The sequence below is a fragment of the Hemitrygon akajei genome, chromosome 24, assembly GCF_048418815.1.
Source record: "Hemitrygon akajei chromosome 24, sHemAka1.3, whole genome shotgun sequence".
Classification (NCBI taxonomy): Eukaryota; Metazoa; Chordata; class Chondrichthyes; order Myliobatiformes; family Dasyatidae; genus Hemitrygon; species Hemitrygon akajei.
In genome coordinates, this window is record NC_133147.1 from 42,390,590 (window position 1) to 42,418,023 (window position 27,434).

General features: G+C 59.5%; 1 protein-coding gene and 1 long non-coding RNA gene across 2 annotated transcripts in view; one reads left to right on the top strand and one right to left on the bottom strand.

The window, feature by feature from the left end:
* Nucleotides 1-15,126: 15,126 nt before the first annotated feature.
* Nucleotides 15,127-27,434, bottom strand: part of LOC140715610 (uncharacterized) — a 72,498-nt gene continuing 60,190 nt past the window's right edge. Inside the window, exon 4 of the long non-coding RNA XR_012096175.1 lies at nt 15,127-15,775. This is a non-coding gene — a long non-coding RNA (uncharacterized lncRNA). The remainder of the gene's footprint in view (nt 15,776-27,434) is intronic.
* Nucleotides 21,811-27,434, top strand: part of LOC140715609 (forkhead box protein P3-like) — a 55,842-nt gene continuing 50,218 nt past the window's right edge. The window contains exon 1 of the mRNA XM_073027978.1: nt 21,811-21,933. The gene's annotated coding sequence lies outside the window, so the exon portion shown is untranslated. The remainder of the gene's footprint in view (nt 21,934-27,434) is intronic.

Sequence of the window (27,434 nt, forward strand, 5' to 3'; positions counted from 1 at the left end):
CTGGCATACTCAACAAATCCATAAAAATAGAATAGAATGAAATGTTTAATTTAGGAGGGGAGTTTGTTGTCTCTTGGCTTGTATTTGAAGAAGTTCAGAAGGATCAGGGAGGGGGATCTCATTTAAAACTTACGGAATCTGTAAGGCTGGGAAAGAGTGGATGTGGAGAGGATATTTCCATCAGTAGAAGAGTCTACGATCTAAAGTCGCAGTCTCAGAATAACTTCAGTACCGAGACAGGGAGAAATTTCTTTAGCCAGAGTGTGATGAACCTGTGGAATTCATTGTCACCGACAGCCGTGGAGCACAAGTCATTGGATATATCTAAGGCAGATATCATTAAGTTACAGCCCTGCCAGAAGGTTTTTAATTATAACTTGACATTTCTTCCTCAGACCAGCTGGGTATTTCCAGTGCCCTCAGATGTAGAGAACATTGAACAGTCCCTTCAGCCCACAGTCTCGTCTGTCTGCACTGATCCATATGTCTCCATTCCCTGCTCACTCAAGTGCCTAACAGCTTTTTAAACACCATAATCTCCCACACATCCCTTTTAAACTCTCCCCCCACCCCACTCTGATACTTGACATTTTCACACAGGGAAAAAGATACTCTATCCATGCTTCTCACAATTTATAAACCTCTATCAGATCTCCCCTCAGCCTCTGGTGATCCAGAGAAAACAACCGAAATTTGACCAATCTCTCTTTATAGCTCATAGCAGCATCCTGGTGAGCCTCTTCTGCACCCACTCCAAAGCCCCCACTCTCTTCCTGTAATGGGGCGGCCAGAACTGCACTCAACGCTCTTAAGTGTGGTTGCAACATGACTTCCTGACTTTCATACTCTGTGCCGCAACCAATGAAGATGAACACACTCACCACTCTGAGTAAAAAACTTACCCAACAACTCCACTGCATCTCAAACCTGTGTCCTCCTGTAGCCACACGATCAATGCCTCTCATCATCTTGTACACCTCTATCAAGTCACCTCTCATCCTCCTTCACTCCAAGGAGAAAAGGCCGAGTTCCGAGTTCACTCAACCTATTCTCATAAGGCATGCTCCCCAATCCAGGCAACATTCTTGTAAATCTCCTCTGCAACCTTTCTATGGTTTCCATATCCTTCCCTGTAATGAGGTGACCAGAAACTGAGCACAATACTCCAAGTGGGGTCTGACCAGGGTCCTATATAGCTGCAACATTACCTCTCGCGTCCTAAACTCAATTCCACGATTGATGAAGGCCAATACACCTTCTTAACCACAGAGTCAACCTGCGCAGTCGCTTTGAACATCCTATGGACTCGGACCCCAAGATCCCTCTGATCCTCCACACTGCCAAGAGTCTTACCATTAATACTATATTCTGCCATCATATTTAACCTAACAAATGAACCACTTCACACTTATCTGGGTTGAATTCCATCTGCCACTTTTCAGCCCAGTTTTGCATCCTATCAATGTCGCCTGTAACCTCCGACAGCCCTCCACTATCCACAACACCCCCAACCTTTGTGTTATCAGCAAATTTACTAAACCCATCCCTCCACTTCCTTATCCAGGTCATTTATAAAAATCACAAAGAGTAAGGGTCCCAGAACAGATCCCTGAGGCACACACTGGTGACCGACCTCCATGCAGAATATGACCCACCTACAACCACTCTCTGTCTTCTGTGGGCAAGCCAATTCTGGATCCACAAAGCAATGTCCCCTTGGATCCCATGCCTCTTTACTTTCTCAATAAGCCTTGCATGGGGTACCTTATCAAATGCCTTGCTGAAATCCATATACACTACATAGAACCATAGAACCCTACAGCACAGTACAGGCCCTTCAGCCTCCATGTTGTGCCGACCCCATATAATCCTTAAAAAAAAGTTACTAAACCCACACTACCACCCCATAACCTTCCATTTTTCTTTCATCCATGTGCCTGTCCAAGAGCTCTTAAATACCCCTAATGTTTTAGCCTCCTACTACATCTATTGCTCTTCCTTCATCAATGTGTTTAGTCACATCCTCAAAAATGTCCAGCTCCAAAATTTACCTCAGGGTTTATTCCTGAAGCCTTCCCCATGAGAAGTATAGCCAAAAGGCAGCAGAAGTTTGAGATCAGAGTTTTCCTTCTCCAAGATGAACTGCTAACCACAGTGACGAGCCCCATCTATCTGAAGTAACTGGCTTTAGGGTGCCAGTAACCCACCCTTGTCCCTTCTCTTGTTAGTAGAAATGGTCACACAGCCTTAGTAGCTAGGCCATACGTGAAGGCTAGGAGCTGGACTTGGTTGTCAGAGGCTATTTGAGACACATGTCATTTAATAGGTAATGGGGCTTATCCTCAGTACCCGCAGCTCTGCCCCCAAGCTGTAAACGACCTAGAACTTTCAAACTGAATTGCAAAACTCCAGGGTGTGGTGTAGAATAGACCTTGGAGTCACAGATAGACAGGGTAGTGAAGAAGGCTTTTGGAACACTGACTTTTGTCACGCAGGACAATGAGTATGTTAAAAGATGGGAGGTCTTGGTATAGTTGTCCAGGATGCTGGCGAGGCCACATGTGGAGTATTGTGTTCAGTTATGGTCGCCCCGATATAGAAAAGATGGAATTAAACTGAAAGAGTGCAGAGGAGAGTTACAACAAATTTGTCAGGACTTGAGGGATTGAGTTAAACAGAGACGCTATTCCCTGGATCTTACAGAGGTGTATAAAATCACGATGGCTGACATTACAGGGGTACAATAGCAACTCTGAAAAGACATGTAAATGTGCACGTGGATAGGGAAGGTTCAGATAGATATGAGCCAAACCCTGCCAAAGAGGACAAGCATGGATGAGTCACCACGGTTCCCATGGACCAGTTGGGCTAAAGGGCCATCCTCTGAGCTGTATCTCTCTATGACTTTCTCCCCCCCGCAGCACATCCCTCCATTTTCACCATCCCTCCTGCACTGCAGTGCTCCTTTCTCACTGCACATTCCACAGCGTGGAGCTCCTTCATCACAAACCCTCCTACAGCATGATGCTTCCTCACCGCCCCTCCCAGAGTGAGGTGGGAGCTCCCTCCTCACCGCCCCTCTCACAGTGTGGTGGCTGCTCCCCTTCTCACCGCCCCTCCCACAGTGCGGTGGGTGCCCCCTCCTCACCGCCCCTCCCACAGTGTGGTGGGTGCCCCTCCTCACCGTCCCTCACACAGTGCGGTGGGTGCTCCCTCCTCCCGCCCCCTCTCACAGTGCGGTGGGTGCTCCCTCCTCACCGTCCCTCCCAAGTGAGGTGGGTGCTCCCTCCTCACCGCCCCTCACACAGTGCGGTGGGTGCTCCTCCTCACGCCCCTCCCACAGTGCGGTGGTGCTCCCTCCTCACCGCCCCTCCCACAGTGCGGTGGGGCTCCCTCCTCACCGACCCTCTCACAGTGCGTGGGTGCCCCTCCTCACCGCCCCTCCCACAGTGCGGTGGGTGCCCCCTCCTCACCCCTCTCACAGTGCGGTGGTGCTCCTCCTCACCGCCCCTCCCACAGTGCGGTGGGTGCTCCCTCCTCACCGCCCCTCCCACAGTGCGGTGGGTGCTCCCTCCTCACCGCCCCTCCCACAGTGCGGTGGGTGCTCCCCTCCTCACCGCCCCTCCCACAATGCGGTGGGTGCTCCCTCCTCACCGCCCCTCCCACAGTGCGGTGGGTGCCCCCCTCCTCACCGCCCCTCCCACAGTGCGGATGGGTGCCCCCTCCTCACCGCCCCTCCCACAGTGCGGTGGGTGCCCCCTCCTCACCGCCCCTCTCACAGTGCGGTGGGTGCTCCCTCCTCACCGCCCCTCCCACGTGCGGTGGGTGCTCCCCTCCTCACCGCCCCTCCTCACAGTGCGGTGGGTGCCCCCTCCACATCGCCCTCCCACAGTGCGGTGGGTGCTCCCTCCTCACCGCCCCCTCTCACAGTGCGGTGGGTGCCCCTCCTCACCGCCCCTCCCACAGTGCGGTGGGTGCTCCCTCCCTCACCGCCCCTCCCACAGTGCGGTGGGTGCTCCCTCCTCACCGCCCCTCTCACAGTGCGGTGGGTGCCCCCTCCACATCGCCCCTCCCACAGTGCGGTGGGTGCTCCCTCCTCACCGCCCCTCTCCCACAGTGCGGTGGGTGCTCCCTCCTCACCGCCCCTCCCACAGTGCGGTGGGTGCCCCCTCCTCACCGCCCCTCCCACAGTGCGGTGGGTGCTCCCTCCTCACCGCCCCTCCCACAGTGCGGTGGGTGCCCCCTCCTCACCGCCCCTCCCACAGTGCGGTGGGTGCTCCCTCCTCACCGCCCCTCCCACAGTGAGGTGGCTGCTCCCTCCTCACCGCCCCTCCCACAGTGCGGTGGGTGCTCTCTCCTCACCGCCCCTCCCACAGTGCGGTGGGTGCCCCCTCCTCACCGCCCCTCCCACAGTGCGGTGGGTGCTCCCTCCTCACCGCCCCTCCCACAGTGCGGTGGGTGCCCCCTCATCACCGCCCCTCCCACAGTGCGGTGGGTGCTCCCTCCTCACCGCCCCTCCCACAGTGCGGTGGGTGCCCCCTCATCACCGCCCCTCCCACAGTGCGGTGGGTGCTCCCTCCTCACCGCCCCTCCCACAGTGCGGTGGGTGCCCCCTCCTCACCGCCCCTCCCACAGTGCGGTGGGTGCTCCCTCCTCACCGCCCCTCCCACAGTGCGGTGGGTGCTCCCTCCTCACCGCCCCTCTCACAGTGCGGTGGGTGCTCCCTCCTCACCGCCCCTCTCACAGTGCGGTGGGTGCTCCCTCCTCACCGCCCCTCCCACAGTGCGGTGGGTGCTCCCTCCTCACCGCCCCTCTCACAGTGCGGTGGGTGCTCCCTCCTCACCGCCCCTCTCACAGTGCGGTGGGTGCTCCCTCCTCACCGCCCCTCCCAGAGTGAGGTGGGAGCTCCCTCCTCACCGCCCCTCCCACAGTGCGGTGGGTGCTCCCTCCTCACCGCCCCTCCCAGAGTGAGGTGGGAGCTCCCTCCTCACCGCCCCTCCCACAGTGTGGTGGGTGCCCCCTCCTCACCGCCCCTCCCACAGTGCGGTGGGTGCTCCCTCCTCACCGCCCCTCCCACAGTGCGGTGGGTGCTCCCTCCTCACCGCCCCCCTCCCACAGTGCGGTGGGTGCTCCCTCCTCACCGTCCCTCACACAGTGTGGTGGGTGCCCCCTCCTCACCGCCCCTCCCACAGTGTGGTGGGTGCCCCTTCCTCACCGCCCCTCCCACAGTGTGGTGGGTGCTCCCTCCTCACCGCCCCTCTCACAGTGCGGTGGGTGCTCCCTCCTCACCGCACCCCTCCCACAGTGCGGTGGGTGCTCCCTCCTCACCGTCCCTCACACAGTGTGGTGGGTGCCCCCTCCACATCGCCCCTCCCACAGTGTGGTGGGTGCCCCCTCCTCACCGCCCCTCCCACAGTGCGGTGGGTGCTCCCTCCTCACCGCCCCTCCCACAGTGCGGTGGGTGCTCCCTCCTCACCGCCCCTCCCACAGTGCGGTAGGTGCTCCCTCCTCACCGCCCCTCCCACAGTGCGGTAGGTGCTCCCTCCTCACCGCCCCTCCCACAGTGCGGTGGGTGCTCCCTCCTCACCGCCCCTCCCACAGTGCGGTGGGTGCTCCCTACTCACCGCCCCTCTCCCACAGTGCGGTGGGTGCTCCCTCCTCACCGCCCCTCTCACAGTGCGGTGGGTGCTCCCTCCTCACCGCCCCTCCCAGTGCGGTGGGTGCTCCCTCCTCACCGCCCCTCCCACAGTGCGGTGGGTGCTCCCTCCTCACCGCCCCTCCCACAGTGCGGTGGGTGCCCCTCACCGCCCCTCCCACAGTGCAGTGGGTGCCCCTCACCGCCCCTCCCACAGTGCGGTGGGTGCTCCCTCCTCAACGCCCCTCCCACAGTGCGGTGGGTGCCCCTCACCGCCCCTCCCACAGTGCGGTGGGTGCTCCCTCCTCACCGCCCCTCTCACAGTGCGGTGGGTGCTCCCTCCTCACCGCCCCTCTCACAGTGCGGTGGGTGCCCCCTCCTCACCGCCCCTCCCACAGTGCGGTGGGTGCTCCCTCCTCACCGCCCCTCCCACAGTGTGGTGGGTGCTCCCTCCTCAACGCCCCTCCCACAGTGCGGTGGGTGCCCCTCACCGCCCCTCCCACAGTGCGGTGGGTGCCCCTCACCGCCCCTCTCACAGTGCGGTGGGTGCCCCCTCCTCACCGCCCCTCTCACAGTGTGGTGGGTGCTCCCTCCTCACCGCCCCTCTCACAGTGCGTTGGGTGCTCCTTCCTCACCGCCCCACCCACAGTGTGGTGGGTGCCCCCTCCTCACCGCCCCTCTCACAGTGTGGTGGGTGCTCCCTCCTCACCGCCCCTCACACAGTGCGGTGGGTGCTCCTTCCTCACCGCCCCACCCACAGTGCGGTGGGTGCTCCCTCCTCAACGCCCCTCCCACAGTGCGGTGGGTGCTCCCTCCTCAACGCCCCTCTCACAGTGCGGTGGGTGCTCCTTCCTCACCGCCCCACCCACAGTGCGGTGGGTGCCCCCTCCTCACCGCCCCTCTCACAGTGCGGTGGGTGCTCCCTCCTCACCGCCCCTCTCCCACAGTGCGGTGGGTGCTCCCTCCTCACCGCCCCTCTCACAGTGCGGTGGGTGCTCCCTCCTCACCGCCCCTCTCACAGTGCGGTGGGTGCTCCCTCCTCACCGCCCCTCCCACAGTGCGGTGGGTGCTCCCTCCTCACCGCCCCTCCCACAGTGCGGTGGGTGCTCCCTCCTCACCGCCCCACCCACAGTGCGGTGGGTGCTCCCTCCTCACCGCCCCTCTCACAGTGCGGTGGGTGCTCCCTCCTCACCGCCCCACCCACAGTGCGGTGGGTGCTCCCTCCTCACCGCCCCTCTCACAGTGTGGTGGGTGCCCCCTCCTCACCGCCCCTCTCACAGTGTGGTGGGTGCTCCCTCCTCACCGCCCCTCTCCCACAGTGCGGTGGGTGCTCCCTCCTCACCGCCCCTCTCACAGTGCGGTGGGTGCTCCCTCCTCACCGCCCCTCTCACAGTGCGGTGGGTGCTCCCTCCTCACCGTCCCTCCCACAGTGCGGTGGGTGCTCCCTCCTCACCGCCCCTCCCACAGTGCGGTGGGTGCTCCCTCCTCACCGCCCCTCCCAGTGAGGTGGGTGCTCCCTCCTCACCGCCCCTCCCACAGTGCGGTGGGTGCTCCCTCCTCACCGCCCCTCTAACAGCGAGGTGGGTGCTCCCTCCTCACCGCCCCTCCCAGTGCGGTGGGTGCTCCCTCCTCACCGTCCCTCCCACAGTGCGGTGGGTGCTCCCTCCTGACCGCCCCTCCCACAGTGCGGTGGGTGCCCCCCTCCTCACCGCCCCTCCCACAGTGCGGTGGGTGCTCCCTCCTCACCGCCCCTCCCACAGTGCGGTGGGTGCTCCCTCCTCACCGCCCCTCACACAGTGCGGTGGGTGCTCCCTCCTCACCGCCCCTCCCACAGTGCGGTGGGTGCTCCCTCCTCACCGCCCCTCTCACAGTGAGGTGGGTGCTCCCTCCTCACCGCCCCTCCCACAGTGCGGTGGGTGCTCCCTCCTCACCGCCCCTCACACAGTGCGGTGGGTGCCCCCTCCTCACCGCCCCTCCCACAGTGCGGTGGGTGCTCCCTCCTCACCGCCCCTCCCACAGTGCGGTGGGTGCTCCCTCCTCACCGCCCCTCCCACAGTGCGGTGGGTGCTCCCTCCTCACCGCCCCTCCCACAGTGCGGTGGGTGCTCCCTCCTCACCGCCCCTCCCACAGTGCGGTGGGTGCTCCCTCCTCACCGCCCCTCCCACAGTGCGGTGGGTGCTCCCTCCTCACCGCCCCTCCCACAGTGCGGTGGGTGCTCCCTCCTCACCGCCCCTCTCACAGTGTGGTGGGTGCTCCCTCCTCACCGCCCCTCCCACAGTGCGGTGGGTGCTCCCTCCTCACCGCCCCTCACACAGTGCGGTGGGTGCTCCCTCCTCACCGCCCCTCTCACAGTGCGGTGGGTGCTCCCTCCTCACCGCCCCTCCCACAGTGCGGTGGGTGCTCCCTCCTCACCGCCCCTCCCACAGTGCGGTGGGTGCCCCCTCCTCACCGCCCCTCTCACAGTGCAGTGGGTGCTCCCTCCTCACCGCCCCTCCCGGGGCAGTGGGTGCTCCCTCCTCACCGCCCCTCCCGGTGCAGTGGGTGCTCCCATCTCACCGCCCCTCCCGGTGCAGTGGGTGCTCCCTCCTCACCGCCCCTCCCACAGTGCGGTGGGTGCTCCCTCCTCAACGCCCCTCCCACAGTGCGGTGGGTGCTCCCTCCTCACCGCCCCTCCCACAGTGCGGTGGGTGCTCCCTCCTCAACGCCCCTCCCACAGTGCGGTGGGTGCTCCCTCCTCAACGCCCCTCCCACAGTGCGGTGGGTGCTCCCTCCTCACCGCCCCTCCCACAGTGCGGTGGGTGCTCCCTCCTCAACGCCCCTCCCACAGTGCGGTGGGCGCTCCCTCCTCACCGCCCCTCCCACAGTGCGGTGGGTGCTCCCTCCTCAACGCCCCTCCCACAGTGCGGTGGGTGCTCCCTCCTCACCGCCCCTCCCGGTGCAGTGGGTGCTCCCATCTCACCGCCCCTCCCGGTGCAGTGGGTGCTCCCTCCTCACCGCCCCTCCCGGTGCAGTGGGTGCTCCCTCCTCACCGCCCCTCCCGGTGCAGTGGGTGCTCCCATCTCACCGCCCCTCCCGGTGCAGTGGGTGCTCCCTCCTCACCGCCCCTCCCGGTGCAGTGGGTGCTCCCTCCTCACCGCCCCTCCCGGTGCAGTGGGTGCTCCCTCCTCACTGCCCCTCCTGGTGCAGTGGGTGCCCCCTCCTCACTGCCCCTCTCACAGCACTCCCTCCTCCTGCAGATGCTCCCTCCTCAGTGCCTCCCCCGCGGTACACGGGGTACAGCCCGGCCTGCTCAGTTACTGCACAACAAGCAGATTTCTCAGAAGTTCTGGGGGGTGTCCTTTTTTGTGAAAATGTCGGGCAAATTCTCGGTGTGCTGTCAGCCAGGAAACCAACCAGCTCTGCTCTGACCTTTTACCTTGCAAATACCAGTCACATTTCACATGTACAACTCTGACTTGTATGTCAACCAATTTGTTTTTCTTCTTCATTTCAACTGCCATTTCTTGGAGGAGCAATGCAGGCAGATTCTCTCGGGGCAAGTTGGGCAGCTGGAGCTCTCAGGCCTGAGGCCTACCTGAGCCATTTAAGGGATTGGACCTTCCCTGGCTCATTGAGGTCTCCCTCCCTCCCTCCCTCCCTCCCTCTCCTCCCCCCCTCACTGTCCTGTTGCCCCATTTCTTCCCGTGACTCCACAACCTTTCCAAGTTTGGCCACATAAAACATGCAGAACAGGGACATGCCCGTCAGCCCAAAATAATTTGACTAGTCGTTAAATGTCTGACTAAACTAATCCCTTCTGCCCACACAATGTCCATACCCCTCCATTCTCTGTATATCCATCTTAAACATCTGTCTTATCTGCCTGCACCACCAGCCTTGGCATCACCATTCTCTGAGTAAAAATAATCATTTCACACAACTCTTTTCAACTTATCCCCTTAAATGCATGCCCTCTGGTATTAGACAATTTGAGTCTGATGGGAAAAATTATGCCTCTCTGCCATCAGACTTCTGAATGGACTATTATTCCTTTTTAACACTTTATTTATCAGTAATTTTTATGTATCACACTGCGTTGCAAAACAATAAATCATGATAATCATAATAAGCCTGATTCTGATAATGTTTTTAAAAAATTCCATCGGGTCTCCCCTCAGCCTCCCCTGCTCCAGGGAAAGCAACACCAGTTTTTTTTTCTTATAGCTCATGCCCTCTAATCCAGAGGGGTGGCAAGATGGAGACACATCTCTGCCAAAGGAGCTGTAAGGTGCTCCTTCCCTCAGCTCGCCTGCAGCTCGCTCAGGTTAGCCCCCGATCCGGGTCACGAGAGGCCCTGGGAGCAGCTGGTGGATGGTCGGATGAGCAGCCGGTGCAGATCACAAGTCCTGGTTATGCGACCACTGACAATCTCTGAAGAGTATTGATAATGACTGGGGTAAAAACTCAGCCCAGAAGGAGGCAAAGGCAAACTACTTCTGTAGAAAAATTGGCCAAGAACAATCATGGTCATGGCCATGTCATAAGGCATGACACTTAATGAACAAACCCTCTCCAAAGTCTCTTCACCCTTCCTGTAATGGGCTGAATGCAATACACTCAGCCTAACCAGAGTGTTATCTGCAGTCCCCCCTGACCCCCGTACCAACTCTCCGTATCCGCGGGTTCCTGGCCTCCTCTCCCCCACCCTCATATCCTCACCCCTGACATTTGATGGGGCCCCGGGCACACAGGATGAGCAAGCAGTGAGAGGTTTGGGGATGCAGATGGAACCTTGGCCTGAGTGATTGGTAGGGATAGTCTGAGGGTTTCATGGAGCTGGGTCCCTTATTTTACAGCAGCAGGTGGTGAAGCCTCTCGGGGAGGTGGAGGTGGCACTTGCTCTCTCGGAGGATGAACAAACCCTTGAGGGTTAGAAGGTGAGAGTGAGGCAGATTCTTTTAGATGGGAGGTGGACTGGAAGGGGACAGCACAGAGAGGGCTGGGCCATGAACTGTCCAGCTCAGCTCCCCACTTGCTGGATGAGTGTGGCAGCCAGTCCATCACCTCACAGCTCCTGACACAGTGTGCACCCTCTACAGAATGCCCCCACCCACAGCCACTCACCTCAGAGGTATGTGAGAGAGAGAAAGAATTTGTGTGATTGAGTGTACATGAGTTAATGAGTGAGCGTTTGTACGAGTTCATGAGTACAAGTGGTGAGAAACGGCGTGAGCAATGTGTGTGTGTGTGTGTGTGTGTGTGTGTGTGTGTTTTACTGTCGTGTGCATGGGTTAATATGCGAATGAGTGTACACGCGTGTGGGGAATGTGTGCGAATTCACCGGATCATGCATTCATGCACGTGTGAGCACATGGATCTGTGTGTGAGAATAAGCTCGTAGGTAAATGGGTGTGTGTGTGTGTACGCACCAGCATCTCAGTGTTTGTACACGTGCATTTTGTGTGAATGAGTGTGAGAGCAACACACACAAAAAGCTGGAGCAGGTCAGGCAGCATCCATGGAATCAAGTAAATAGACTATATTTCTGGCATAGACCCTTCTTCGGCACTGGAAAGGAAAGGGGAAGACGCCAGAATAAAAATAACGAGGAGGAAGGGAAGCAGGATAGCTAGAAGGTGATAGGTGAAGCCAGGTGGGTGGGAAAGGTAAAGAGCTGGAGAGGGAGGAATCTGATAGGCGAGGAGAGTGGACAATGGGAGAAAGGGATGGAAAAGGGGACCCAGGGTGAGGTGTAGCCAGATGAGAAGAGGTAAGAGACCAGAATGGGTAATAGAAGAAGATGTGAGGGGGAGGGGATACTTTTTTAACGGGACGAAGAAACCAATATCCATGGGTTTGTAGCTACCCAGATAAGGAGTGGCCTTATCTTATGTGAGAGCATTCAAAGCACATTGACAAAAGCAACAAGTTCTAAAACAATTCAATCTCCGCCAAAAAGCCACAAGGTTCTCTACAGAGAACTGTTTTTTTACCTCACAGAAATGTTAGAATGAAAGGTCATCTGCGGTTGGGGACTTTATGTCGTTTCATAAATTCACTATATAAAGGGTTTAAAGAAACCTCTCTGAGATTCGAGGGGGACACAAGGTGTTGAGCAGGAGGCTGGAGAGATCCCAGGTACTGGTCGATTACTTGCCTGAGCTGAGCTTGAGAACCCAATGTTCAGACTTTGGTGATTGGGGACAATCAGCAGAAGGCTGAATTTATTGATTAGCAATTGGCTGAAGATGTGGGGTGAATCCTGGATAGCAAATACTGATCAGGGTAACAGCGGCTGCAGAAGGTGGGTTGATATCGAGGGCTTCGAGCTGCTAACCGGATCTCATGGTTCTGTCCGAGTTTAATAATTACTCAGCAGAGTTTCAATGTTTTCTGGGAGCAGGGTGCAGTGGAATGAGGTGCCACCCTGGGAAGGGCTCGCCTCGATTTTCCTGCCAGCTCAAGTTGCTGAGTGGCGGCTGCCCCTGCGTGGTAGGGATGGAACTTCTCTCGTTAGTACTGGAGGGGTCATCGAGGTGGTTCACAGAGATGGGACACGCTAAGGGCAGCCAGCAATTTAGGGGTAAGTGGGACATTTGGGAGGGGGTGAATTGTGAGGGGAGGGGTCAAAGAAACTAGAACACAAGAGAGGGGTATTGAGGCTGGGATTGATCAGGATGTTGAGAGACCACAATGGGTGCACTGTGCACGATTCTGGCTCGTGTGCGTGCGTGCAAGTGAGTGTGAGAGCGTGTGTGACAGAGAATGTGTGCGTGCGCGCGTATGGTGGTGATCAGATGCTTGGAGATGGAAGGTAGAAACTTAGTGGCTCCATTCTAGGGTCGAGAGGGAGAATTCCATGGGAGGAGAGCAAGGGGAACTTGCCTCATCCTCACCCTGAGTTCGAACACTCTCACTGGGAGAGGATGGCAAAGTCCTGGATCATGTTGGCCATCATTGGACTCGGTGATGATTGTGCCGTTCCTATGTTAATAGAGGGTGCAGTGGACTGTGGTTGCTCAGGGTGAAGTGACAAAATACGCTGCACCCCCAGCACAAATCCCCCCCATAACTCTTGCTGGATCACGGAAGCACGGCACGCCCTCCCAGTGGAGCGGGAACTTCCCGGCAGTGGAGGGGTGGGAGTTTCCTCCGATGGCGCGGAAATCCCCAGCGGTGTACCTGCGGTGGGGGCGAAACCGTAGAACGCTTTTACGTGGCTCCCCCCACAACTCCCAACAGCAGCGGCTCGTCATGGAACGATGGGTGACGTCGTTGCTGGTTGTACCTCTAGCATGGCCGGGCTGCTGACGTGGAGGGAGGGAGGTAGTGGGAAATTTCGCTCTCCGCCCTGTGTTCTGAGAAGGTGACGGTGATGGTGGTGGTGGGGGGGGGATGCGTCAGTCATCAGGGCACCGCCTCCCTTTCTCAGCTGTCTTAAGGGCTGATAGGCCCCTGCTCTGCCTGAGTCCCAGCTGCGGAGAGCAAGACGTGAGTACCCAATGATCTAATGATCCTGAAGAGAGGGGAGGGGGAACCTGGCTCCTCAGCAAAGAGGTGCTGACTAATTCTTAGGGGTGAGGACATTTTATTTCCCCTTTGAGCACACCCTTAATCTTCTGAAGGAGGGCGTTTTTGCTCCCCGTGGCTGGAAGGGCTAATCAATTCCCAAGGTGGTCCCTGGGAATCAGAATTCAGCTTCTGAGAGGGGGTGGGGAGACCTCTGTACACACAAGGAAGGGACCGGGTGGTCTTCCTCAGGTTTCTGTCCCCAATGTATCTCGAGAGACTGGAGAGGACGTCGTGTTTTCTCTCACCGAGCTCAAACCCTTCGTCCACATCACAGAAGCCCACGGTCTGCAGCAATGGGTGAGCCGACTGGGAAAGCACAGTGGTCAAAATATAGACAGTTCACTCCTCTCAGACTGTAAACCCCCCCCCCACAGATGCTGTTCAACCCACTGATTCCCTGCGGGAGAGGGCACAGTCACTCCAGGTTCCGGTGCCTGCAGTCAGGATGGGGACTGTGGGCTGCAGCTGCAGGCAAGGGATCTGATGGACATTTGATCCCCCACCTACCCGATGGAGTGTGAGGGTTCTTAAGGAGTACCTGCCTCAGAGAGGTGGAGGCAGGGAGGGAGACTATCTGAGGCACACTGAGGTGGGGGTTGCAACTCTGCGGCAGGAGCAGCTTCAGCTATGTCAATGTCAGCAACCCGAGGGCACTGAACAGGCTCGTACTCCTGCCCACACATCTGAACAAAAACACCAGACAGGAGAATCGCCACACAAAATGCAACATAGAGAAACAGCTTAGAACGGAGTGATGGGACGGTTTAGAGGGAACTGCTCTCTCTGTCTGATTCCGGAGTGTGTGATGGGACGGTGTGGAGGGAGATTCACTCTGTGTCTGACCCCGGGAGTGTGTGATGGGACGGTGTGGAGGGAGATTCACTCTGTGTCTGACCCCGGGAGTGTGTGATGGGACGGTGTGGAGGGAGTTTCACTCTGTGTCTGACCCCGGGAGTGTGTGATGGGACAGTGTGGAGGGAGCTTCACTCTATGACTGACCCCGGGAGTGTGTGATGGGACGGTATGGAGGGGGATTCACTCTGTGTCTGACCCCGGGAGTGTGTGATGGGATGGTATGGAGGGAGCTTCACTCTGTGTCTGACCCCGGGAGTGTGTGATGGGACGGTGTGGAGGGAGATTCACTGTGTGTCTGTCCCTGGGAGTGTGTGATGGGACAGTGTGGAGGGAGATTCACTCTGTGTCTGACCCCGGGAGTGTGTGATGGGACGGTGTGGAGGGAGATTCACTCTGTGTCTGACCCCGGGAGTGTGTGATGGGACGGTGTGGAGGGAGTTTCACTCTGTGTCTGACCCCGGGAGTGTGTGATGGGACGGTGTGGAGGGAGATTCACTCTGTGTCTGACCCTGGGAGTGGGTGATGGGACAGTGTGGAGGGAGCTTCACTCTATGACTGACCCCGGGAGTGTGTGATGGGACGGTATGGAGGGGGATTCACTCTGTGTCTGACCCCGGGAGTGTGTGATGGGACGGTATGGAGGGAGCTTCACTCTGTGTCTGACCCCGGGAGTGTGTGATGGGACGGTGTGGAGGGAGATTCACTGTGTGTCTGTCCCTGGGAGTGTGTGATGGGACAGTGTGGAGGGAGATTCACTCTGTGTCTGACCCCGGGAGTGTGTGATGGGACGGTGTGGAGGGAGATTCACTCTGTGTCTGACCCCGGGAGTGTGTGATGGGATGGTGTGCAGGGAGCTTCACTCTGTGTCTGACCTCGGGAGTATGTGATGGGACGGTGTGGAGGGGGTTTCACTCTGTGTCTGACCCCGGGAGAGTGTGATGGGACAGTGTGGAGGGAGATTCACTGTGTGTCTGTCCCTGGGAGTGGGTGATGGGACAGTGTGGAGGGAGCTTCACTCTATGACTGTCCCCGGGAGTGTGTGATGGGACGGTATGGAGGGGGATTCACTCTGTGTCTGACCCCGGGAGTGTGTGATGGGGCCATGCGGAGGGAGCTTCACGCTATGTGTAATGAGATGGCGCAAAAGTAGCTTCACTCCGTCTGACTCTGTGGGACGATGCAAGGGAGCTTCTCTCTGTACCTGACCCTGTTTAATTGCTGCCCCATTCTGGCGAGTGTGGTTGAAAGTGATGTGTGTGTGTGCTGAAGGCACAGACTGCCTGTGCCTTAGCCGTGTGTGTGATGGACTCCTGAACCCCCACGGAGAATCATGATCAGGGTCAGGGTCCAGGGTCCTGGGTCTCTGTTCCTGCAGGCAAGAGGCAGAACATCCCATTCTCTCTGTGAATGGGTTTGTGTGGGCTATGCCAGCCCTGTAGGGCGAGCGGCACACCTGAAAGCTGGGGCATTCCCTATCAGCCCAGTGGAAATCACCTCCCTCTACCACGGTATCAGGGAGTCACAATGTGACACCCACTCCCTCGCCTGCAACAGTGCCCCCCACTCTTCCTTCCACCACCACACACACCAGACTCCAGAAGCAGTGAAACTCTCACCTAAATGGTATCAGTCCAAACAGGCTCCTCATAGGTCCATTCACCACTCTGCTACTGTTTCACGAATCTGCTACTGTTCGGCTCCACTCCAGTGGGTATTGGCTATTTCTCCCGTCAGCTGAGAACCAAAAAAAATCTATTGTTTGCTCTTCAGTTCTAATGTGCATTCATATTTAAACCCCTTGTGTGCTCCATAGGACTGATTAGAGAGAGCTTCTAACCTACGGTCCCTCTAAGCTGTGCACGTGCACACACGTTTTTCAACCAGCACAAAGGAAATTAACGTGTGCACAAAAGGTTAGTTACCTGAAATAATGTAGTAATTAATAATGATAGTTATTGAAAATAGTCTTTTAGCTAAATGTTTCTGTTAACTAGTTAGTGGGTTTTTCAAATACCACAATGCACGTCACTAATTTACGTCACCTTGCCTTTCCTGTGGCAGCCATCTTTGGCGGGCAGTCTTCATATCATAAAGTTTACAAAGATCTGTTTCAAATCCTGTAGGTAGCTTACTAAGTTTTTATTGAAAAAGATCAGTCAAATCAAGTCAAGTCACTTTTTATTGTCATTTTGACCATAACTGCTGGTACAGTACACAGTAAAAATGAGACAACGTTTTTCAGGACCATGGTGTTACATGACACAGTACAAAAACTAGACTGAGCTACGTAAAAAACTACACTAGACTACAGACCTACCCAGGACTGCATAAAGTGCACAAAACAGTGCAGGCATTACAATAAATAATAAACAAGACAATAGGGCAGAAAGGTGCCAGTCCAGGCTCTGGGTATTGAGGAGTCTGATAGCTTGGGGGAAAAACTGTTACATAGTCTGGTCGTGAAAGCCCGAATGCTTCGGTGCCTTTTCCCAGATGGCAGGAGGGAGATGAGTTTGTATGAGGGGTGCACAGGGTCCTTCATAAAGCTGTTTGCTCTGCGGATGCAGCGTGTAGTGTAAATGTCCGTGATGGCGGGAAGAGAGACCCCGATGGTCTTCTCAGCTGTCCTCACTATCTGCTGCAGGGTCTTGCGATCCGAGATGGTGCAATTTCCAAACCAGGCAGTGATGCAGCTACTCAGGATGCTCTCTATACAACCCCTGTAGAATGTGATGAGGATGGGAGGTGGGAGATGGACTTTCCTCAGCTAAATACAGTCACAAGAAATTGATAACCATCACATACAAAGTAGCTTTACAGGTTTTAAGTGATGTCTTTGATGAACTGGCTGCACTGTGCAAGGTTCAGCAAAAGAGTGGCCTGACACCGATTGATTCACTTCCTTTTGCGCGAGGGAAAATTAACAAGAAAGCAGTATCTGGGAGACAATGTTTCGAGGAGTGACAAAGTTAAAGTTTTGCTACGTCGACAACATGAAGAAAACATCACAGCAGATATAAGTTCGCTGTTGACTTTTATCGTCTTTGTGTTCATTGAGAAGAAAGGTTTCCTGAAGATGAGGTACAAGAATGGTCAGCTTTTGATTTCTCCGCAATTGCAGATTGTGAATTCACATTTGGCAATAAACAAGTTAATGCCTTATGTCTAAAATATCATGATTATCTAACTGAAAATACTGTAATAGTTAGACAGTTTAATGATTTAAAATTTTCCATGCAAGAAAAAATTAAATCCAAACTGATTTCAAACTTTGCTCAAATGGTGGCATTTGTACTTCAAGACTTGCAGGGTGTTTTGCGACCTTGCACAGTTGCGTCTAGTGCAGACTGTGAGCGAGGTTTTAGCTGAATGAATCAACTAAAAAACAACCTGAGAAACCATTTAGGTGAATGTCATTTGGATATGTTAATGAGAATCAAAAGCTATCAATTGAATGGAAATTCTGTTAGTCTAGATAGAGTTTAAAAAGAATGGGTAAATGCCAAAAACAGGAGAGAGAAAAAAATAACTGAGTGACTTAAATACGTAAGTTATTTTGTTGTTATTCTGTGCAGTTTTATGTCAAATATTTTGTAAACCTACAGAAACTGTGCCATGTGTGCATTCAGAGCGCACATACTTTTGTCACAGGAAAAACATTTGCACAACTTAAGATTTTTGTGCATATTGACTACTAAAAATTAGAGGGAACATTGCTTCTAACTAACCCTAGGAGTGTGTGATGGGACGGTGTGGAGGGGGTTTCACTCTGCGTCTGACCCCGGGAGTGTGTGAGGGGACAGTGTGGAGGGAGATTCACTCTGTGTCTGACCCCGGGAGTGTGTGATGGGACGGTGTGGAGGGAGTTTCACTCTGTGTCTGACCCCGGGAGTGTGTGATGGGACGGTGTGGAAGGAGCTTCACTCTGCGTCTGACCCCGAGAGCGTGTGATGGGACGGTGTGGAGGGAGCTTCACTCTGCGTCTGACCCCGGGAATGTGTGATGGGACGGTGTGGAGGGGGCTTCACTCTGCGTCTGACCCCGGGAGTGTGTGATGGGACGGTGTGGAGGGAGATTCACTCTGCGTCTGACCCCGGGAGTGTGTGATGGGACGGTGTTGAGGGGGCTTCACTCTGCGTCTGACCCCGGGAGTGTGTGATGGGACGGTGTGGAGGGAGATTCACTCTGCGTCTGACCCCGGGAGTGTGTGATGGGACGGTGTGGAGGGGGCTTCACTCTGCGTCTGACCCCGGGAGTGTGTGATGGGACGGTGTGGAGGGAGATTCACTCTGCGTCTGACCCCGGGAGTGTGTGATGGGACGGTGTGGAGGGGGCTTCACTCTGCGTCTGACCCCGGGAATGTGTGATGGGACGGTGTGGAGGGAGCTTCACTCTGCGTCTGACCCCGGGAGTGTGTGATGGGACGGTGTGGAGGGAGCTTCACTCTGTGTCTGACCCCGGGAGTGTTTGATGGGACGGTGTGCAGGGAGTTCACTCTGTGTCTGACCCCGGGAGTGTGTGATGGGGCAGTGTGGAGGGAGCTTCACTCTGTGTCTGACCCCGGCAGTGTGTGATGGAACAGTGTGGAGGGAGCTTCACTCTATGTCTGACCCCAGGAGTGTGTGATGGGGCAGTGTAAAGGGAGCTTCATTGTGAGTGACCCTAGGAGAGTGTGATGGGACAGTACGGAAGGAGCTTCAATCTGTGTCCAACACTTGCAGGGTGTTGTTGTGGGTTCTTTGTTGGCATCCCAATTTCCTGTTTTTGGGAAGTTCAAATATGCTGCATTTCTGAATAATAATTCACGGCTTCAGGGCCGAAGTAGGTCAGAGAGATTGAGAGGGGTGATCACAGAGATGGTGAGGGGTGTAGGAGGCAAGGGGGAATTTACAGAAGAGGGATGATCTGTATGGGCCAGAGGGGAATCACAGAAACGGGATGGTGTGTAGGGGCCATCGGGGGTTACAGCGACCAGGAGGGATGCAGTGGCTGGAGAGAGTTATAGAGATGGGAAGGGGTGTGTGGCTGGAGGCAGTTACAGGGACAGGGAGTGGTGTAGCAGCCAGAGGGGGTTACAGAGATGGATTGGGATGTTGTGGAGGGAGGGTGTCACAGAAATGGGAAGTTGTGTAGCAACCAGATGGGGTTACAACGACATGGAGGGGTCTAGTGGACGGAGGATGTTACAGAGACACATCAGGATGTTGTGACGGGAGGGGTGTAGAGACAAGATTAGGTTACGGGAATGGATTGGGATGTTCTGTAGTGAAGGTGTCACAGAGATGGGGTGGGGTTTACAAAATCAGGGAGAACCGTTAGGAGTTGCAGAGGATTACAGAGGAGGGGTGTCAGGGGCTGGAGGAGGGCTCAGTGAGTGCCAGTACAGAAGGTGAAGTAGGGAGAGTGAGGTAATGGGTCTGGAAATTAGTGTTTTGGGTCGGGTCTGATGGAGAGTGGGTTCAGAACTGGCTCCGATTTCCGAGAACAGGAAACACGTTGTAAATCGCAATTCCCCACCCAGCCACACGATGACTTGATGTGTCCTGGCTTTGCTTGCCTGCTCTGATTACTATCAGGCTTCACCTTCAATGCTGGTCACCTTGGGTTATAGGGAGGTGAAAAGGGAGAGGGGTGCACGCGTGCGAAGGAGCAAGCCTGCGTGGTGTGTCCGGGGGTGGGGGTGCAGCCTGACTTCTCTGGTTGTGCGAGGGGAGCAGAGGGAGAGAAAGCTGCGTGCGTGCACACACACGCGAACTTACATACGTGCAAAAACACAGATGCGCACACAGGCATGACACTGAGATTCGTACATGGTGAATCAGACACACACATCCACCCAAGCAAATGCACACAAAAACACAAAAACGGATGCACAACAACACATGCTGGTATGCACACAATCCTGGTCAGCCAGACACTGACACACACAGTCAACCACACATACACATACAAGGTCATATATATGACAGAAAAATGCTCTAACACCCACAGATGAACACACACACGAGCACTTAGTGTGATGGGTATACTGTGTTCTGCAGACAGTCGGGTGGGGGTGGTGTTGGGGTCCTCGTTATCCACGTCACCTGGTTTGTGTTCCTCAGTCCGCAGTGTCTCTGGCCCCAGGACTGTTATAGACACCATGACAGGATCAGGGGAGCGGAGCACATCAGTGGAGAGCGAGATCCAATCCCACACCCTCAGGGATACCACAGCCTCACTGCCTCCCACACAGATACAGGTAGGTGGGTGCCCCAACCCCGCCCTGGATTGGAATTACCTGGATGACAGACTGGGGAAGGATGCATTCAGTGATCCAAGGTCTTGTTTAATACTTGAAGATAAATTAAAAGGATTTATTCCACTCACTGGAAGTTCACAGCCACAGACATCCCTCCCCTCCTCACCAAAATCCTCCTCCCACTCCCATTCCCTCTCCAACCTCCTCCATTCCCATACCCCAAATTCCTCCACCCTTCCCAATTCTCGTCCCACTCCCCTCCCTCCCCAATCTCATTCTTGCCTTACCCTTCCTGCACCCTTTCACCCCACCTGCATCCTTCCCTTTGCCTGCCCTCTCCCCTCACACTCAGGGCAATGGGTGGGGGGAGAGGGAAGGAATTGTGCCCAGGGACAGTTAGGGGTTATGGGTGAAGGTGAGTGAGGGTATGCGGGAGGGATGGGAGTGGGATATGAGAGTGAGAGAATAGGTGTAGGATGACGGGGCAGACACTATCTTTAATCCTCTCTCTGCAGGAGTCAGCTTCCTCGGCTCCCCTGCCCCAGCACAGCCCCCTACACCGAGGTCTACTCGTACTGAAGACCACGCCCTTGGCCCTCACACACCACCTGATGCCCCCAGGTAGGTAGAGCAAAGGGGAGGGGGAGGGGTCTTCACCATCACTGCCCCTTGCTCATGGGGGGGGGGGGGGCTCAGCGAATTGATCCTCCCTCCCCACCAACTTCAATCCCTCTCCTCTTGCCCCTCGTCTCTCTGAACCTCCCTCCCCAATGCTCCTCCTATCTCTCTCTGCTTGCCTCCCCCCTCCTTTGCTCCCTCGCTCCTAAACTCGCTACCTTCCAATCAATCTCTCCCCTCCTTCTCTGTATTTTCTACTCTCCCCAGCCCTCCTTCACTATATCTTCTAGTCACCCCCCTCCCCTCCTCCTCTCTATCGAGTCTCCCCCTCACCACCCTCATTTCCCCCTCCTCTGATCTTCTAGCCCTCCCTCCCCACCCATCTCTCCCTTCCACTCCCTCTCCGTACCACCGATACTTCTTGCCTTCTGTACATTCCCTCTCCCCTCACCACCCTATCTCTCTCCCCTCCCTCTCTCTACTCCCCTCTCCCTCTTCTCACTGCCTCACCAACTCACTTTCTTCTCCAATGCTCCCTCATTCTCGTTTTCCTTCCTCTTCCTCTCTACCCCGTTCCCTCCTCACTCTCTCCCCACCCATCAATGCCTCCTTTCCTCTCACCCTTCCGTACATTCCCTCCCAATCTCTCCCCTTTTCTCCTTTCCTCTCCAGACATCTCATACCCTCCTTCCCTTCTTCTTCACATTCCCTCCCCACCCCCTCCCTCTCTCCCTTCTTCCCTATTTCCCTCTCTGTCTCTCCCCCTTCCACCCACACCCCTCTACCCCCTGCACCGCTTCCCCACGCCAGAGCTGACTACTGTCTGTGTAACTACAGGAGCTGCCTTCCCCGGTACGGCGTGGTTTCCCCAAGAGATGGAATCCCTGAGCTCTGAGCCGACCACCTACCCATCAGGGCATCTCCTCGGTGGCTCAGCAGCACCAGCTGCCCCCTCTACCCAGGCACCGGCCCTTGTTTTCTGCTGTAGCTCTGTGCCTACCAGTGGGTCCAGCCCAAACTCTGTCATAGAACGGTGAGTGGGGGGGGGGGGGGCAATGGGCTGGAACAGTGGCAGAGGGGGAGCTGGGGGTGTGACATGTGGGCAATAGAGGGGGGCATATCGTCGGGTGGACGGGAAGGCACTTACCGCACATGGGCGGGTGGGAGCATACCGTCACGCGGGCAGGGGGTGCGTATACCCTCTCACAGACGAAAGGTGTACCAAAAGGAGGTGGGGAGTCAAATAGTCACACAGATGGAGGGTTTATGTTCCCACGGGCAGAGGGGTTTACGCTCCCACGTATGTGTGGGGGCATACCGTCACACGGATCGGGGGGGAGGGGGAGTTGTACTGTCACACGGCCGTGCGGGGGGTGTGCACCTGACACAGACAGAGGGGCGTAAAGTCACACTGACGGAGAGGCACACAGTCACATGGACACCATGGAGGGCATAAATTCACACGGACGGAGGGGCGTACAGTCACACCGACGGGGGGAGGGGGAGGGGCGCACAGTCACACCGACGGGGGGAGGGGCGCAAAGTCACACCGACCGGGGGGAGGGGCGCAAAGTCACACAGACGGGGGGCGCACAGTCACACCGACCGGGGGGCGCACAGTCACACCGACGGGGAGGGGCGTACAGTCACACCGACGGGGAGGGGCGTACAGTCACACCGATGGGGAGGGGCGCACAGTCACACCGACCGGGGGGAGGGGCGCAAAGTCACACAGACGGGGGGCGCACAATCACACCGACGGGGAGGGGCGCACAGTCACACCGACGGGGGGAGGGGCGTACAGTCACACCGATGGGGAGGGGCACACAGTCACACCGACGGGGGGAGGGGCGCACAGTCACACCGACGGGGAGGGGAGGGGCGCACAGTCACACCGACGGGGAGGGGAGGGTCGCACAGTCACACCGACGGGGAGGGGAGGGGCGCACAGTCACACCGACGGGGAGGGGCGCACAGTCACACCGATGGGGAGGGGCGCACAGTCACACCGACGGGGGGAGGGGCGCACAGTCACACCGATGGGGAGGGGCGCACAGTCACACCGACGGGGGGAGGGGCGCACAGTCACACCGACCGGGGGGCGCACAGTCACACCGATGGGGAGGGGCGCACAGTCACACCGACCGGGGGAGGGGAGGGGCGCACAGTCATACCGACGGGGGGAGGGGCGCACAATCACACCGACGGGGAGGGGAGGGGCGCACAGTCACACCGACGGGGGGAGGGGCGCACAGTCACACCGATGGGGAGGGGCGCACAGTCATACCGACGGGGGGAGGGGCGCACAATCACACCGACGGGGAGGGGAGGGGCGCACAGTCACACCGACGAGGGGAGGGGCGCACAGTCACACCGACGGGGGGAGGGGCGCACAGTCACACCGATGGGGAGGGGCGCACAGTCACACCGATGGGGAGGGGCGCACAATCACACCGACGGGGAGGGGCGCACAGTCACACAGACGGGGAGGGGAGGGGCGCACAGTCACACCGACGGGGAGGGGAGGGGCGCACAGTCACACCGATGGGGAGGGGCGCACAGTCACACAGACGGGGGGAGGGGCGCACAGTCACACCGACGGGGAGGGGAGGGGCGCACAGTCACACCGACGGGGAGGGGAGGGGCGCACAGTCACACCGATGGGGAGGGGCGCACAGTCACACAGACGGGGGGAGGGGCGCACAGTCACACCGATGGGGAGGGGAGGGGCGCACAGTCACACCGACGGGGGGAGGGGCGCACAGTCACACCGATGGGGAGGGGCGCACAGTCATACCGACGGGGGGAGGGGCGCACAATCACACCGACGGGGAGGGGGAGGGGCGCACAGTCACACCGACGAGGGGAGGGGGCGCACAGTCACACCGACGGGGGGAGGGGCGCACAGTCACACCGATGGGGAGGGGCGCACAGTCACACCGACGGGGAGGGGAGGGGCGCACAGTCACACCGATGGGGAGGGGCGCACAGTCACACAGACGGGGGGAGGGGCGCACAGTCACACCGATGGGGAGGGGAGGGGCGCACAGTCACACCGACGGGGGGAGGGGCGCACAGTCACACCGACGGGGAGGGGAGGGGCGCACAGTCACACCGACGGGGGGAGGGGCGCACAGTCACACCGACGGGGAGGGGAGGGGCGCACAGTCACACCGACGGGGGGAGGGGCGCACAGTCACACCGACCGGGGGGCGCACAGTCACACCGACGGGGAGGGGAGGGGCGCACAGTCACACCGACAGGGGGAGGGGCGCACAGTCACACCGACGGGGAGGGGAGGGGCGCACAGTCACACCGACGGGGAGGGGAGGGGCGCACAGTCACACCGACGGGGGGAGGGGCGCACAGTCACACCGACGGGGAGGGGAGGGGCGCACAGTCACACCGACGGGGGGAGGGGAGGGGCACAGACACACCGACGGGGAGGGGAGGGGCACAGTCACACCGACGGGGGGAGGGGCGCACAGTCACACCGACCGGGGGGCGCACAGTCACACCGACGGGGAGGGGAGGGGCGCACAGTCACACCGACGGGGAGGGGAGGGGCGCACAGTCACACCGACGGGGAGGGGAGGGGCGCACAGTCACACCGACGGGGAGGGGAGGGGCGCACAGTCACACCGACGGGGGGAGGGGCGCACAGTCACACCGACGGGGAGGGGAGGGGCGCACAGTCACACCGACGGGGAGGGGAGGGGCGCACAGTCACACCGACGGGGGGAGGGGCGCACAGTCACACCGACGGGGAGGGGAGGGGCGCACAGTCACACCGACGGGGGGAGGGGCGCACAGTCACACCGACGGGGAGGGGAGGGGCGCACAGTCACACCGACGGGGAGGGGAGGGGCGCACAGTCACACCGACGGGGAGGGGAGGGGCGCACAGTCACACCGACGGGGAGGGGAGGGGCGCACAGTCACACCGACGGGGGGAGGGGCGCACAGTCACACCGACGGGGAGGGGAGGGGCGCACAGTCACACCGACGGGGGGGAGGGGCGCACAGTCACACCGACCGGGGGGCGCACAGTCACACCGACCGGGGGGAGGGGCGCACAGTCACACCGACCGGGGGGAGGGGCGCACAGTCACACCGACCGGGGGGAGGGGCGCACAGTCACACCGACCGGGGGGGGCGCACAGTCACACCGACCGGGGGGGCGCACAGTCACACCGACCGGGGGGGGCGCACAGTCACACCGACAGGGGGAGGGGCGCACAGTCACACCGACCGGGGGGGCGCACAGTCACACCGACCGGGGGGGCGCACAGTCACACCGACGGGGAGGGGCGTACAGTCACACCGACCGGGGGGGCGCACAGTCACACCGACCGGGGGGGCGCACAGTCACACCGACCGGGGGGGGCGCACAGTCACACCGACGGGGGGGGCGCACAGTCACACCGACGGGGGGGCGCACAGTCACACCGACGGGGGGAGGGGCGCACAGTCACACCGACGGGGGGAGGGGCGCACAGTCACACCGACCGGGGAGGGGCGCACAGTCACACCGACAGGGGGAGGGGCGCACAGTCACACCGACAGACGGGGGGCGCACAGTCACACCGACCGGGGGGGCGCACAGTCACACCGACGGGGGGGGGCGCACAGTCACACCGACCGGGGGGGGCGCACAGTCACACCGACCGGGGGGCGCACAGTCACACCGACGGGGGGGGGCGCACAGTCACACCGACCGGGGGGGCGCACAGTCACACCGACGGGGGGGGCGCACAGTCACACCGACCGGGGGGGGCGCACAGTCACACCGACCGGGGGGGCGCACAGTCACACCGACCGGGGGGCGCACAGTCACACCGACCGGGGGGGCGCACAGTCACACCGACCGGGGGGGGCGCACAGTCACACCGACGGGGGGGGGCGCACAGTCACACCGACCGGGGGGGCGCACAGTCACACCGACGGGGGGGCGCACAGTCACACCGACGGGGGGGCGCACAGTCACACCGACGGGGGGGCGCACAGTCACACCGACGGGGGGAGGGGCGCACAGTCACACCGACCGGGGAGGGGCGCACAGTCACACCGACAGGGGGAGGGGCGCACAGTCACACCGACAGACGGGGGGCGCACAGTCACACCGACCGGGGGGGCGCACAGTCACACCGACCGGGGGGCGCACAGTCACACCGACAGGGGGAGGGGCGCACAATCACACCGACCGGGGGGGCGCACAGTCACACCGACCGGGGGGCGCACAGTCACACCGACCGGGGGGGCGCACAGTCACACCGACCGGGGGGGGCGCACAGTCACACCGACCGGGGGAGGGGCGCACAATCCACCACCGACCGGGGGGAGGGGCGCACAATCACACCGACGGGGAGGGGCGCACAATCACACCGACGGGGAGGGGCGCACAGTCACACCGATGGGGAGGGGCGCACAGTCACACCGACTCGGGGGAGGGGCGCACAATCACACCGACCGGGGGGGCGCACAGTCACACCGACCGGGGGGGCGCACAGTCACACCGACCGGGGGGGCGCACAGCTCACACCGACCGGGGGGGCGCACAGTCACACCGACCGGGGGGCGCACAGTCACACACCGACCGGGGGGGCGCACAGTCACACCGACCGGGGGGGGCGCACAGTCACACCGACCGGGGGGCGCACAGTCACACCGACCGGGGGAGGGGCGCACAATCACACCGACGGGGAGGGGCGCACAATCACACCGACGGGGAGGGGAGGGGCGCACAGTCACACCGACCGGGGGGAGGGGCGCACAGTCACACCGACGGGGGAGGGGCGCACAGTCACACCGACGGGGGGAGGGGCGCACAGTCACACCGACGGGGGGAGGGGCGCACAGTCACACCGACGGGGGGCGCACAGTCACACCGATGGGGAGGGGCGCACAGTCACCACCGACGGGGAGGGGAGGGGGCGCACAGTCACACCGACGGGGGAGGGGCACAGTCACCGACGGGGGGAGGGGCGCACAGTCACACCGACGGGGGGAGGGGCGCACAGTCACACCGACGGGGGGAGGGGCGCACAGTCACACCGACGGGGGGAGGGGCGCACAGTCACACCGACGGGGGGAGGGGCGCACAGTCACACCGACGGGGGGGAGGGGCGCACAGTCACACCGACGGGGGGGGAGGGGCGCACAGTCACACCGACGGGGAGGGGAGGGCGCGCACAGTCACACCGACGGGGAGGGGAGGGGCGCACAGTCACACCGACGGGGGGAGGGGCGCACAGTCACAACGACCGGGGGGAGGGGCGCACAGTCACACCGACCGGGGGGAGGGGCGCACAGTCACACCGACCGGGGGGAGGGGCGCACAGTCACACCGACCGGGGGGAGGGGCGCACAGTCACACCGACGGGGGGAGGGGCGCACAGTCACACCGACGACGGGGGATGGGCGCACAGTCACACCGACCGGGGGGAGGGGCGCACAGTCACACCGACCGGGGGGAGGGGCGCACAGTCACACCGACCGGGGGGAGGGGGGCGCACAGTCACACCGACCGGGGGGA